At 42.5% G+C, this 12295-nt stretch overlaps 1 protein-coding gene and 1 non-coding gene across 2 annotated transcripts in view; both read left to right on the forward strand.

Moving 5' to 3' along the window:
* The window catches only part of LOC126427981 (uncharacterized), a 724905-nt gene that overhangs the window by 266784 nt on the left and 445826 nt on the right, over positions 1-12295 (forward strand). The window lies entirely within an intron of this gene.
* Trnat-ugu (transfer RNA threonine (anticodon UGU)) lies at positions 5507-5581 on the forward strand. The gene has a single exon. It is a non-coding gene; the product is annotated as a tRNA-Thr (tRNA).

Consider the following 12295-nt stretch of genomic DNA (forward strand, 5'->3'; position numbering starts at 1 on the left):
TAACTGCTTTGGTGTTCAGGATAAAAAATGTGTATTAATAATTATGTGAAGTAACGTGTATTAATAATTATTTTAAGTTAAATGATATTTATTGGTTTATCTAGTAATCTCTTTGCCGCTCTTATTCTTTTGTTAAAATGTGTTTGGGACACATTGCAACCTATATTGCAACATAATTATATAAAAAAAAAGATTGAATCTATTGAAGTAATACAGGGTGTTACAAAAAGGTACGGCCAAACTTTCAGGAAACATTCCTCACACACAAATAAAGAAAAGATGTTGTGTGGACATGTGTCCGGAAACGCTTAATTTCCATGTTAGAGCTCATTTTAGTTTCGTCAGTATGTACTGTACTTTCTCGATTCACCGCCAGTTGGCCCAATTGAGGGAAGGTAATGTTGACTTCGGTGCTTGTGTTGACATGCGACTCATTGCTCTACAGTACTAGCATCAAACACATCAGTACGTAGCATCAACAGGTTAGTGTTCATCACGAACGTGGTTTTGCAGTCAGTGCAATGTTTACAAATGCGGAGTTGGCAGATGCCCATTTGATGTATGGATTAGCACGGGGCAATAGCCGTGGCGCGGTACGTTTGTATCGAGACAGATTTCCAGAGCGAAGGTGTCCCGACAGGAAGACGTTCGAAGCAATTGATCGGCGTCTTAGGGAGCACGGAACATTCCAGCCTATGACTCGCGACTGGGGAAGATCTAGAACGACGAGGACACCTGTAATGGACGATGCAATTCTTCGTGCAGTTGTCGATAACCCTAATGTCAGCGTCAGAGAAGTTGCTGCTGTACAAGGTAGCGTTGACCACCTCACTGTATGGAGAGTGCTACGGGAGAACCAGTTGTTTCCGTACCATGTACAGCGTGTGCAGGCTGTAACACTATCGGCAGCTGATTGGCCTCCACGAGTACACTTCTGCGAATGGTTCATCCAACAATGTGTCAATCCTCATTGCAGTGCAAATGTTCTCTTTACGGATGAGGCTTCATTCCAACGTGATCAAATTGTAAATTTTCACAATCAACATGTGTGGGCTGACGAGAATCCGCACGCAATTGTGCAATCACCTCATCAACACAGATTTTCTGTGAACGTTTGGGCAGGCATTGTTGGTGATGTCTTGATTGGGCCCCACGTCTTCCACCTACGCTCAATGCAGCACGTTATCACGATTTCATACGGGATACTCTACCTGTGCTGCTAGAACATGTGCCTTTACAAGTACGGCACAACATGTGGTTCATGCCCGATGGAGCTCCTGCACATTTCAGTCGAAGTGTTCGTACGCTTCTCAACAACAGATTCTGTGACCGACGTATTGGTAGAGGCGGGCCAATTCCATGGCCTCTACTCTCTCCTGACCTCAACCCTCTTGACTTTCATGTATGGGGGCATTTGAAAGCTCTTGTCTACGCAACCCCGTTACCAAATGTAGAGACTCTTCGTGCTCGTATTGTGGACGGCTGTGATACAATACGCCATTCCCCAGGGCTGCATCAGCGCATTAGGGATTCCGTGCGACGGAGGGTAAATGCATGTATCCTCGCTAACGGAGGACATTTTGAACACTTCCTACAACAAAGTGTTTGAAGTCACGCTGGTACGTTCTGTTGCTGTGTGTATCCATTCCATGATTAATGTGATTTGAAGAGAAGTAATAAAATGAGCTCTAACGTGGAAAGTAAGCGTTTCCGGACACATGTCCACATAACATATTTTCTTTCTTTGTGTGTGAGGAATGTTTCCTGAAAGTTTGGCCGTACCTTTTTGTAACACACTGTATATTCGCTGATTTCTGAAGTCGTTTTATCCAGTGTAATATGATACTCCATGGGGTGGGGGTATAGCCCCCATCGCCATAGTCTCCCCCCCCCCCTTTCCACCGCCCCTGTGGTCCTGGAAGATACCGATTCCAATACCATGGCCATCTGCCCTAGATTTTTCGGTTGAGCGTCCATGGCGCGAAAAGCCCGATCGAGGTGGCTCCCAAAGATTCTAGATTGGGTTTAGATCCGGGAAGTTAATGGACGCACGTATACTGTGAACATTTTGACGCGTTGCATTGTCCTGCTGGTACATTCCATCGTGTCAAGGAAACACTGACTGCATGTAGGGGTGGAGATGGTCCCCAAGGATAGAAGCATCGGATTTCCGATAATTTTTTTAATTTTAGCAATTCTGTTGCGTGGCGTGAGAGATTTCCAATATCCTCTCGAGTTTCGTACGCCTACCTAACTGGAAGAGTGCAGAAAGTCGAAATAAGCAGTTCTCATAATATGCAAAGATCAGCACATTCCTCAAACTGGGGAACTATCAAGAATGGGGTTCCACAAGGGTCGGTCTTGGGTCCTTTGTTGTTCTTAATATGTATTAATGACTTGCCATTCTATATTCATGAAGAGGCAAAGTTAGTTCTCTTTGCTGATGATACAAGTATAGTAATTACTCCTGACAAACAAGAATTAACTGATGAAATTGTTGATAATGTCCTTCAGAAAATTACTAAGTGGTTCCTTGTAAACGGACTCTCACTGAATTTTGATAAGACACAGTACATACAGTTCTGTACAGTAAGTGATATGACGCCATTAATAAATATAGACCTTAATCAGAAGCATATAGCTAAGGTAGAATATTCAAAATTATTAGCTGTGTCCATTGATGAGAGATTAAATTGGAAGAAACACATTGATGATCTGCTGAAACGTTTGAGTTCAGCTACTTATGCAATAAGGGTCATTGCAAATTTTGGTGATAAACATCTTAGTAAATTAGCTTACTACGTCTATTTTCACTCATTGCTTGCATATGGCATCATATTTTGGAGTAATTCATCAGTGAGGAATAAAGTATTTATTGCACAAAAGCGTGTAATCAGAATAATAGCTGGAGTCCACCCAAGATCATCCTGCAGACATTTATTTGAGGATCTAGGGATATTCACAGTAGCTTCTCAGTATATATACTCTCTTATGAAATTTGTTATTAACAACCAAACCCAATTCAAAAGTAATATCAGTGTGCATAACTACAATACTAGGTGAAAGGATGATCTTCACTATTCAAGATTAAATCTAACTTTGGCACAGAAAGGGGTGAATTACACTGCCACTAAAGTCTTTCGTCACTTACCAAATAGTATCAAACGTCTGACATAACCAACAAGTATTTAAGAAGAAATTAAAAGAATTCCTGAATGACAACTCCTTCTACTCCATAGAGGAGTTTTTAGATATAAATAAAGAAAAAAAAACCAAACAAAAAATTTAAAAAATAAATAAAAAATAAAAAAGTAAAAATAAAAAAGTTGTTATATTAACTTAATTATGTTGTTAAATTAACTTAATTATGTCATGTATTGGAAAATTTGACTCGTTCCACGTCATTACGAAATATCATATCCATGATCCATGGAACTAGTATTAATCTAATCTAATCTAATCTAACCACCTGTTTTACCCGCTATTTAGATAACATTATTAATTTGAACTTTCCTCAGGAGGTATAGAAATAAAATAGATCTTCACGATTTGATCTAAATTTATCTATTCAAGGACTGTCATTTAATACTAAGAAGGCCAAACAAACAAAACGGTTTAGTTTTAATTTTATGCCGTTAAAATTCGCAATACGTTGAGATAAATTTTTGAGATACGTCAATTTTACATTTTGTAACTCCAAGAACAAGGAGTTTTTCATATTAAAAGAGGATTTGTAGCCTAGACCCTGCGCGGTCCGCTTAGGTGGCTTTTTTTTCAGACCAGTTTGACACTGTTTGCCTGCTCGTTAGACCACAAGTGCCCCATGTCAAGTTGTTTGTCCAGACGTTCCCTACACCATTGTGTTACTGTTCACACGCTAGCCGGCCGGAGTGGCCGAGCGGTTCTAGGCGCTTCAGTCTGGAACCGCGCGACAGCTACGGTCGCAGATCGAATCCTGCCTCGGGCATGGATGAGAGTGATGTCCTTAGGTTAGTTAGGTTTAAGTAGTTCTAACTTCTAGGGGACTGATGACCTCAGATGTTAAGTCCCATAGTGCTCAGAGCCATTTGAATCATTTGTTCACACGCTCTTTAGTGGTGCCGAAGACCAGTATCAGTTGCAAAGCGATTTAGAAAAGATAGCTGTATGGTGTGGCAGGTGGCAGTTGACGCTAAATAACGAAAAGTGTGAGGTGATCCGCATGAGTTCCTAAAGAAATCCGTTGGAATTCGATTACTCGATAAATAGCACAATTCTCAAGGCTGTTAATTCAACTAAGTACCTGGGCGTTAAAATTACGAACAACTTCAGTTGGAAAGACCACATAGATAATATTGTGGGGAAGGCGAGCCAAAGGTTGCGTTTCATATGGCAGGACACTTAGAAGATGCAACAAGTCCGCTAAAGAGACAGCTTACACTACACTCGTTCGTCCTGTGTTAGAATATTGCTGCGCGGTGTGGGATCCTTACGAGGTGGGATTGACGGAGGAGATCGAGAGGGTGAAAAAAAGGGCAGCTCGTTTTGTATTATCATGTAATAGGGGAGAGAGTGTGGCAGATATGATACGCGAGTTGGGATGGAAGTCAGCAAAGACGTTTTTCGTCGGGGCGAGATCTATGTACGAAATTTCAGGCACCAACTTTCTCTTCCGAATGCGAAAATATTTTGTTGAGCCCAACCTACATAGGTAGGAATGATCATGAAACTAAAGTAAGACAAATCAGAGCTCGAACAGAAAGGTTTAGGTGTTCGTTTTTCCCGCGCACTGTTCGGGAGTGGAATGGTAAGGAGATAGTATGATTGTGGTTCGATGAACCCTCTGCCAAGCACTTAAATGTGAATTGCAGAGTAATCATGTAGATGTAGATGTAACACGTCGCAGATAGTAGCGTTGGGCCGGTGTATTCTGCTTCTGGAACAGCCTATTCCGAGGTCCTCTATCTAACGTGTCCTGGTCTCCGGAGAAATGTCGAACATATTTCATCTCCTTGCAAGTGTCACAAGCTGTGTAGCTATATGAAGATGGTATCTCATCTTTGGGACATGTCCGAAAGAACAGATACCATCGGTGACTATGCGTCTCTCTTAGAATGAAATGATAATTAAATCAAGACCCTAAGCTTTCGACAGGCGTTGTTATACGAGGACAGTTGAAAATGTCTACCCTGACCGGGACTCGAACCCGGAGTCTCCTGCTTGTATGCCAGACGCTCTATCCATCTGAACCAACGAGGGCACAGAGGATAGTGCGACTGCAGGGATTTATCGCCAGCACACTCCCCGTGAGACCCACATTCTCAACTTATAGTCCAGGCACTACATTCGTTGTGCCCTTGCCATTATACCCATTACTCACGGCAGACAATCTTACCGACTTCCGTAAGAGTTCGGGCAATGCGTGTGCATCCAGCACAGAAGAAGGAGGTCGATGGCCGGTTAGGCTAAACTATATGAAGAAGGTATCTGTTCTGTCGGACATCCCTTCAGTCGCATTGTCCTCTGTGCCCTCGGTGGCTCAGATGGATAGAGCGTCTGCCATGTAAGCAGGAGGTCCCGGGTTCGAGTCCTGGTCGGGGCACACATTTTCAACTGTCCTCGTTGATGTATATCAACGCCTGTCGACAGCTTAGGGTCTGGATTTAATTAACATTTCAGCTCTGTAGGTGGTGGTGGGCCTGTGTGGCCGCCAGTTACTTTTGCTACGTCTCTGCGTCATTTAGCGACGCAACATGTCACGACTCGGAGGTTGACCTGCTTAACTTGCGGCCTAGGCACTACTGTAGTAATGGGTACTGCGGGGAAATGGCTTAGCCACAAGCATAGCGGTTGTTTCCACGGTGAATGCAACACATTGTAAACGTTATGAAACTTCGCAGCAAATTAGTGTCTGTTATCGTTAATTTTTTTTTCCTGGTCTTGTCAATTAAGCTCAAGTGCAATTTTAACTGCAGTCCACAATACAATTTAAAAAATCGCATAAAACATTCTTCTAATGTTTCTTCTACTGTACGGATTAATTATAAGGGGGAGACTAAAGAAAATGAGAAAGTAGCAAAAAGTTAGTAAACTCTTCCTTAATGCAGAAGTAATAAATTTATCCCGCTATGATACAAGACCATAAGTGTCTTCATGGACAAATGTTTGCGGGTGCATTGTATACACGCGTGCGCTCCGTCGTCCGAAGCAAATCGTCGGCCAAGAGTGACTTTCCTCAGGGCTTGAAAAAATACGGGAATGACACGGGGACTATATGGAAGATGTGTGCGAACTGTAGATGGGCAAAGTCGTTCATCCGTGGGAAATAGTTCACTAATGATCGCTCCTTTTTGGGAACCGTTCATTTTTACTCGTTCACCGTTCATTGCGCTTGGTATACGGTTCTTACGAAAAACTGAAAATTAGTAGCATAGGCGACCGGAGATGGAAGGTGACAAGAGGGACCACTTGCTTCCCCCATGGAGTACAGGGTTTTTATTCATAACAGAATCTTCAAAGACTTGTAATCTTCGTGATTCTGCGAAACATCCCGTCCAGCCAACTGTAGTGTTATGTGGCTGATCGCAGTGAAATAACGTAAGGTGGCGCACGAGAAACCGGCCCCGAGTACAAACTGATCGCCAATTACGCACGATTTGTTGACCGCTAACTGTCAGTTTAATAAGTCACAGGTGCAAAATACTAACGCGAATTCTTTACAGACGAATTGAAAAACTGGTAGAAGCCGAACTCGGGGAAGATCAGTTTGGATTCTGTAGAAATATGGGAACACATGAGCCAATACTGACCCTACGACTTATCTTAGAAAATGGATTAAGGAACGGCAAACCTACATTTCTAGCATTTGTAGAATTAGAGAAAGCTTTTGACAATGTTCACTGGAATACTCTCTTTCAAATTCTGAAGGTGGCGGGGGTAAAATACAGGGCGCGAAAGGTTATTTACAATTTGTACAGAAACCAGATGGCAGTTATAAGAGTCGAGGGGCATGAAAGGGAAGCAGTGGTTGGGAAGGGAGTGAGACAGGGTTGTAGCCTCTCCCCGATGCTATTCAATCTGTATATTGAGCAAGCAGTAAAGGAAACAAAAAAAAAATTCAAAGTAGGTATTAAAATCGATGGAGAAGGAATAAAAACTTTAAGGTTGGCCGATGACATTGTAATTCTGTCAGAGACAGCAAATGACTTGGAAGAGCAGTTGAACAGAGCGTACAGTGTCTTGAAACGTGGATATAAGATGAACATCAACAAAAGCAAAACGAGGATAATGGAATGTAGTAGAATTAAGTCTGATGATGCTGAGGGAATTAGATTAGGAAATGAGACACTTAAAGTAGTAAAGGAGTTTTGCTATTTGGGGAGCAAAATAACTGATCATGGTCGAAGTAGAGAGGATATAAAATGTAGGCTGGCAATGGCAAGGAAAGCGTTTCTGAAGAAGAGAAATTTGTTAACATCGAGTATAGATTTAAGTGTCAGGAAGTCATTTCTGAAAGTATTCGTATGGAGTGTAGCCATGTATGAAAGTGAAACGTGGACGATAAATAGTTTAGACAAGAAGAGAATAGAAACTTTCGAAATGTGGTGCTACAGAAGAATACTGAAGATTAGATGGGTAGATCACATAACTAATGAGGAGGTATTGAACAAAATTGGGGAGAAGAGGAGTTTCTGGCTCAACTTGACCAGAAGAAGGGATCGGTTGGTAGGACATGTTTTGAGGCATCAAGGGATCACCAATTTAGTACTGGAGGGCAGTGTGGAAGGTAAAAATCGTAGAGGGAGACCAAGAGATGAATACACTAAGCAGATTCAGAAGGATGTAGGCTGCAGTAGGTACTGGGAGATGAAGAAGCTTGCACAGGATAGAGTAGCATGGAGAGCTGCAGCAAACCAGTCTCAGGACTGAAGACCACAACAACAACAACAACAACAACAACGACAAGAATAAATGAATATGTAATAATTAGTCAGTGAAGAAATAACAAATAAGCCAATGCAAGCAACTTCGAAACAATAGATGACGATTGGTGGGCGACAGTGAGCGGTATAGTACTCGGGGCCGATTTTTCGTGCGCCACCCGGTACGACTGTAATAATATTGTAGGAGTTACAAGTGACGCGGTGTCGTCTGAAAATGTTGCCAAAACCACGCTCTGTAATTGAGATATATCGTTGAGAAATATTATGAATACGGTTGACGGTATTACGAACATTTCAGATTTTCTTCGTTGCCATGTTTTATACTAGAATACTTATCATATCATCTTTACAAAATGTGACACCAAACACTCGATTACGAAGCGCGGGCTTCATTCAGTTGTAAGTCGGTCTGCCTTCCATAACAATGAACATGCCCTTTTACCGTGGATGAAAAAAAGACGGAAAGTGGCCACTCTCGTGTCCCCTGCCGGCTTCCTTTGCATGTGTAATAACAAAAAAAAAAAAAAAAAAAAAATCAGAAAAACTTTTTCTTTGTACAAGCATTTCTTCTGCTGTTTATCGAAATAGTGAAGTAAGTTGATACGCTGTTTTGATACCTGAAGAGATGTATGTATTACATACCATGTAATTTTTATGTAGTTTACGTAATTATAAAATACATATTAATAACCGGCCGTGGACGCTGAATAACATAAGAATACGAAAAGAACCAGACGTTCAGAGCTCAAAAAAGATTTGAAACGTATGTAGAATGGGCGTGCGAAGCGAACGAAACGAACAACTCGATACTGAACTAACTATGAGCAGCCGGCAGTGGAACTGCGACGAGTGGCCACCGGAAGAAGGACGAGTCCGGCCGAGCGAGACCGAGACCGAGACAGGCGGGAACGGGACCGAGGCTGGAACGAGAGCGGCCGACGTGCCGTTCGGGAACGAGACCGACCGTTTCCCGTTCCCGGGAACTATAAGTAGAAAGCGGAGACCGAAGTGAGCAATGGAAGACCGTTCCTTAGAATTCGTTCCTCGCTCTCCTTCCGTTCATCTTGGTGTACCGTTCCTTTGGACCCGTTCGCGAACGACCCATCTCTAGTGCGAACCCACGCAGTCTCTATGTCTGCCCATGCGATTATCACCATTCTGAGCCACGAAGAAAGACAGCCGGCTGTTGTGGCCGCGCGGTTCTAGGCGCTTCAATCTGGAACCGCGCGACGGCTACGGTCGCAGGTTCGAGTCCTGTCTCGGGCATGGATGTGTGTAATGTCCTTAGGTTAGTTAGGTTTAAGTAGATCTAAGTTCTAGGCGACTGATGACCTCTGAAGTAAGTCCCATAGTGCTCAGAGCCATTTGAACCATTTGAAGAAAGACGTTTGTAGCTGTCGGTTTTCTTCTGGCACGCCTGCGTGTAATCATGGTTCCGTGGGCAACCGCAGATATGCCCCGTCTTGTCGCACAGTGGGCTAAGTCTATTTACAATCAGGGCGATTACGTTTGAAATAATAAACGGTTTACTTAACTTTTCTCCATCCGTCTCGTTTTGATTTGAGTGGCTCTTATACATATTCAGATTTGTGACCCATGTAAATTGCTTTGTCGCTGTGGTGTACCAATGTTAGTCACTGTACCCCCTTAACTTGGTTAGATGAAAAGATCGCTTTAAAATAAGAAATTTAGTTTCACAATGGAAACAAGAATTGCTTTACTTCTGTCGGATGCCACTGTCGTAATGATCGGCTTACGAGTGGAAATGCTATTCATATTTGCTGTTTCAGCTCTTCGTCTATTGTCAAACAGCAGTTGCAATCAACGCACTGTAATTAATTTAATCCTCATAAAAAGAGGCAACAACACAAGTACTATACGAAAAGGAACGATTATACTAGTATATTCAAATATTGAAGCTTACTCGTTGCGCATAAGATGCCGAAATTGGCCAGTGGCGAATACGGATAGCTTTTACAGTCGTGGGTGGAATGACGTCGTCCTTTCCAGAACTATCCATTTGTTTGTATGAACCAGGAACCATTCTGCAGCCGTACACGTTAGCAATGCCGACTTTCTACATCTGCATCTGCATGGATACTGTGCAAATCACATTTAAGTGCCTGGCAGAGGGTTCATCGAACCGCCTTCACAACTCTCTATTATTCCAATCTCGGATAGCGCGCGGAAGGAATGAACACCTATATCTTTCCGTACGAGATCTGATTTCCCTTCTTTTATCGTGGTGATCGTTCCTCCCTATGTAAGTCGATGTCGACAAAATATTTTCGCATTCGGAGGAGAAAGTTGGTGATTGGAATTTCGTGAGAAGATTCCGTCGCAACGAAAAACGCCTTTCTTTTAATGATTTCCATCCCAAGTCCTGTATAATTTCTGTAACATTCTCTCCCATATTTCGAGATAATACAGAACGTGCTGCCTTCTTTTGAACTTTTTCGATGTACTCCGTCTGTTCTATCTGGTAAGGATCCCACACCGCGCAGCAGTATTCTAAAAGAGGACGGACAAGCGTAGTGTAGGCAGTCTCCTTTGTAGGTCTGTTACGTTTTCTAAGTGTCCTGCCAATAAAACGCAGTCTTTGGTTAGCCTTCCCCACAACATTTTGTATGTGTTCCTTCCAATTGTTCGTAATTGTAATACTTAGGATTATTTAGTTGAATTTACGGCTTCTAGATTAGACTGATTTATCTTGTAACTGAAGTTTTAGTTCGTTTTACCACTCATGTGGATGACCTCACACTTTTCGTTATTTAAGGTTAACTGCCACTTTTCGTACCATTCAGATATCTTTTCTAAATCGTTTTGCAGTTTGTTTTGATCTTCTGATGACTTTATTAGTCGATAAACCACAGCGTCATCTGCAAACAACCGAAGACGGCTGCTCAGATTGTCTCCCAAATCGTTTATACACATAAGGAACAGCAAAGGGCCTATAACACTACCTTGGGGAACGCCAGAAATCATTTCTGTTTTACTCGATGACTTTTCATCAATTACAACGAACTGTGACCTCTCTGACAGGAAATCACAAATCCAGTCACATAATTGAGACGATATTCCACAAGCACGCAATTTTACTACGAGCCGCTTGTGTGGTACAGTGTCAAAAGCCTTCCGGAAATCCAGGAATACGGAATCGATCTGAAATCCCTTGTTAATAGCTCTCAACACTTCATGTGAATAAAGAGCTAGATGTGTTTCACAGGAACGATGTTTTCTAAACCCGTGTTGACTGTGTGTCAATAGACCGTTTCCTTCGCGGTAATTCATAATGTTCGAACATAAGATATGTTCTAAAATCCTGCTGCGTATCGACGTTAACGATATGGGCCTGCAATTTAGTGGTTTACTCGTACTACCGTTCTTGTATATTGGTGTGACCTGTGCAACTTTCCAGTCTTTGGGTACGAATGTTTCGTCGAGCGAACGGTTGTATATGATTGGTAAGTATGGAGCTAATGTTCGGAAAGTACAAAATACAGTGGGCAGATTATTGGTATTAAAAACAAAAAAAAAAAAACTAATTTGCCTCGTTCCGGGTAAAGCGACTCTCAACGCGAGAACTGCAACAAAAACAGTTTGCCGGTCTGAACTGGCTGCGCTAGGCCAGCGCTCGGGCGTGAACTTGACATTCGCGACGCGCCCCGTTCATTGACTCGCCATTTACCCGTGCTGCCATCTGTCGAGGGGCAAGCGCAGCGCGGGTCGTGCGCGGTAAGGCGCGACGCGGCCAATAGGTGGCTCTAGCGGCGCTTCGTGCATTGCGAGTACGAAATTCGCACAAACCATTCGTGACAATTCACTACCTGTGCGATACGCTGACGGATCAGATGCGATTTGTTTTCAAACAGTAAATTCGTTCAGTGTTCTCTTGATTGATCATTAATACCTTCTGATTTAAAATGTATAAACCTCATAATAAGTGATCTTATATATCAACAACAAAATGAGAGAATTAGTGGTCACGTAATTATATAGTTCGACTAGATTCGACTCCCCTTGTTTTGATTTTGATAATGTTTGTCTTATAATCTCTTGTCATGAAGTCATTCATCCCGTTCAATTGCACTTCCAAGTCACCTTGCGTCTTGTCACAGAATAACAATGTCATCGGCACATCAAACGTTTTTGTTTCTTCTTTCAGAAGTGTAATACTCTTTTCAAATTTCTCCTTGGTGTCCTTTGCAGTTAGCTCGATGTCTGACTTCTGAACTACTGCTGTGCTTTTATGCCGTTCGACTCCAGTACGAGCAGCCATCGGGTCATCAATACTTATTCTTAGAACTACTGAAACCTAACTAACCTAAGGACATCACACACATCCATGCCCGAGGCAGGATTCATACTGTTCC

This window comes from Schistocerca serialis, chromosome 12 (assembly GCF_023864345.2).
Source record: "Schistocerca serialis cubense isolate TAMUIC-IGC-003099 chromosome 12, iqSchSeri2.2, whole genome shotgun sequence".
NCBI lineage: Eukaryota > Metazoa > Arthropoda > Insecta > Orthoptera > Acrididae > Schistocerca > Schistocerca serialis.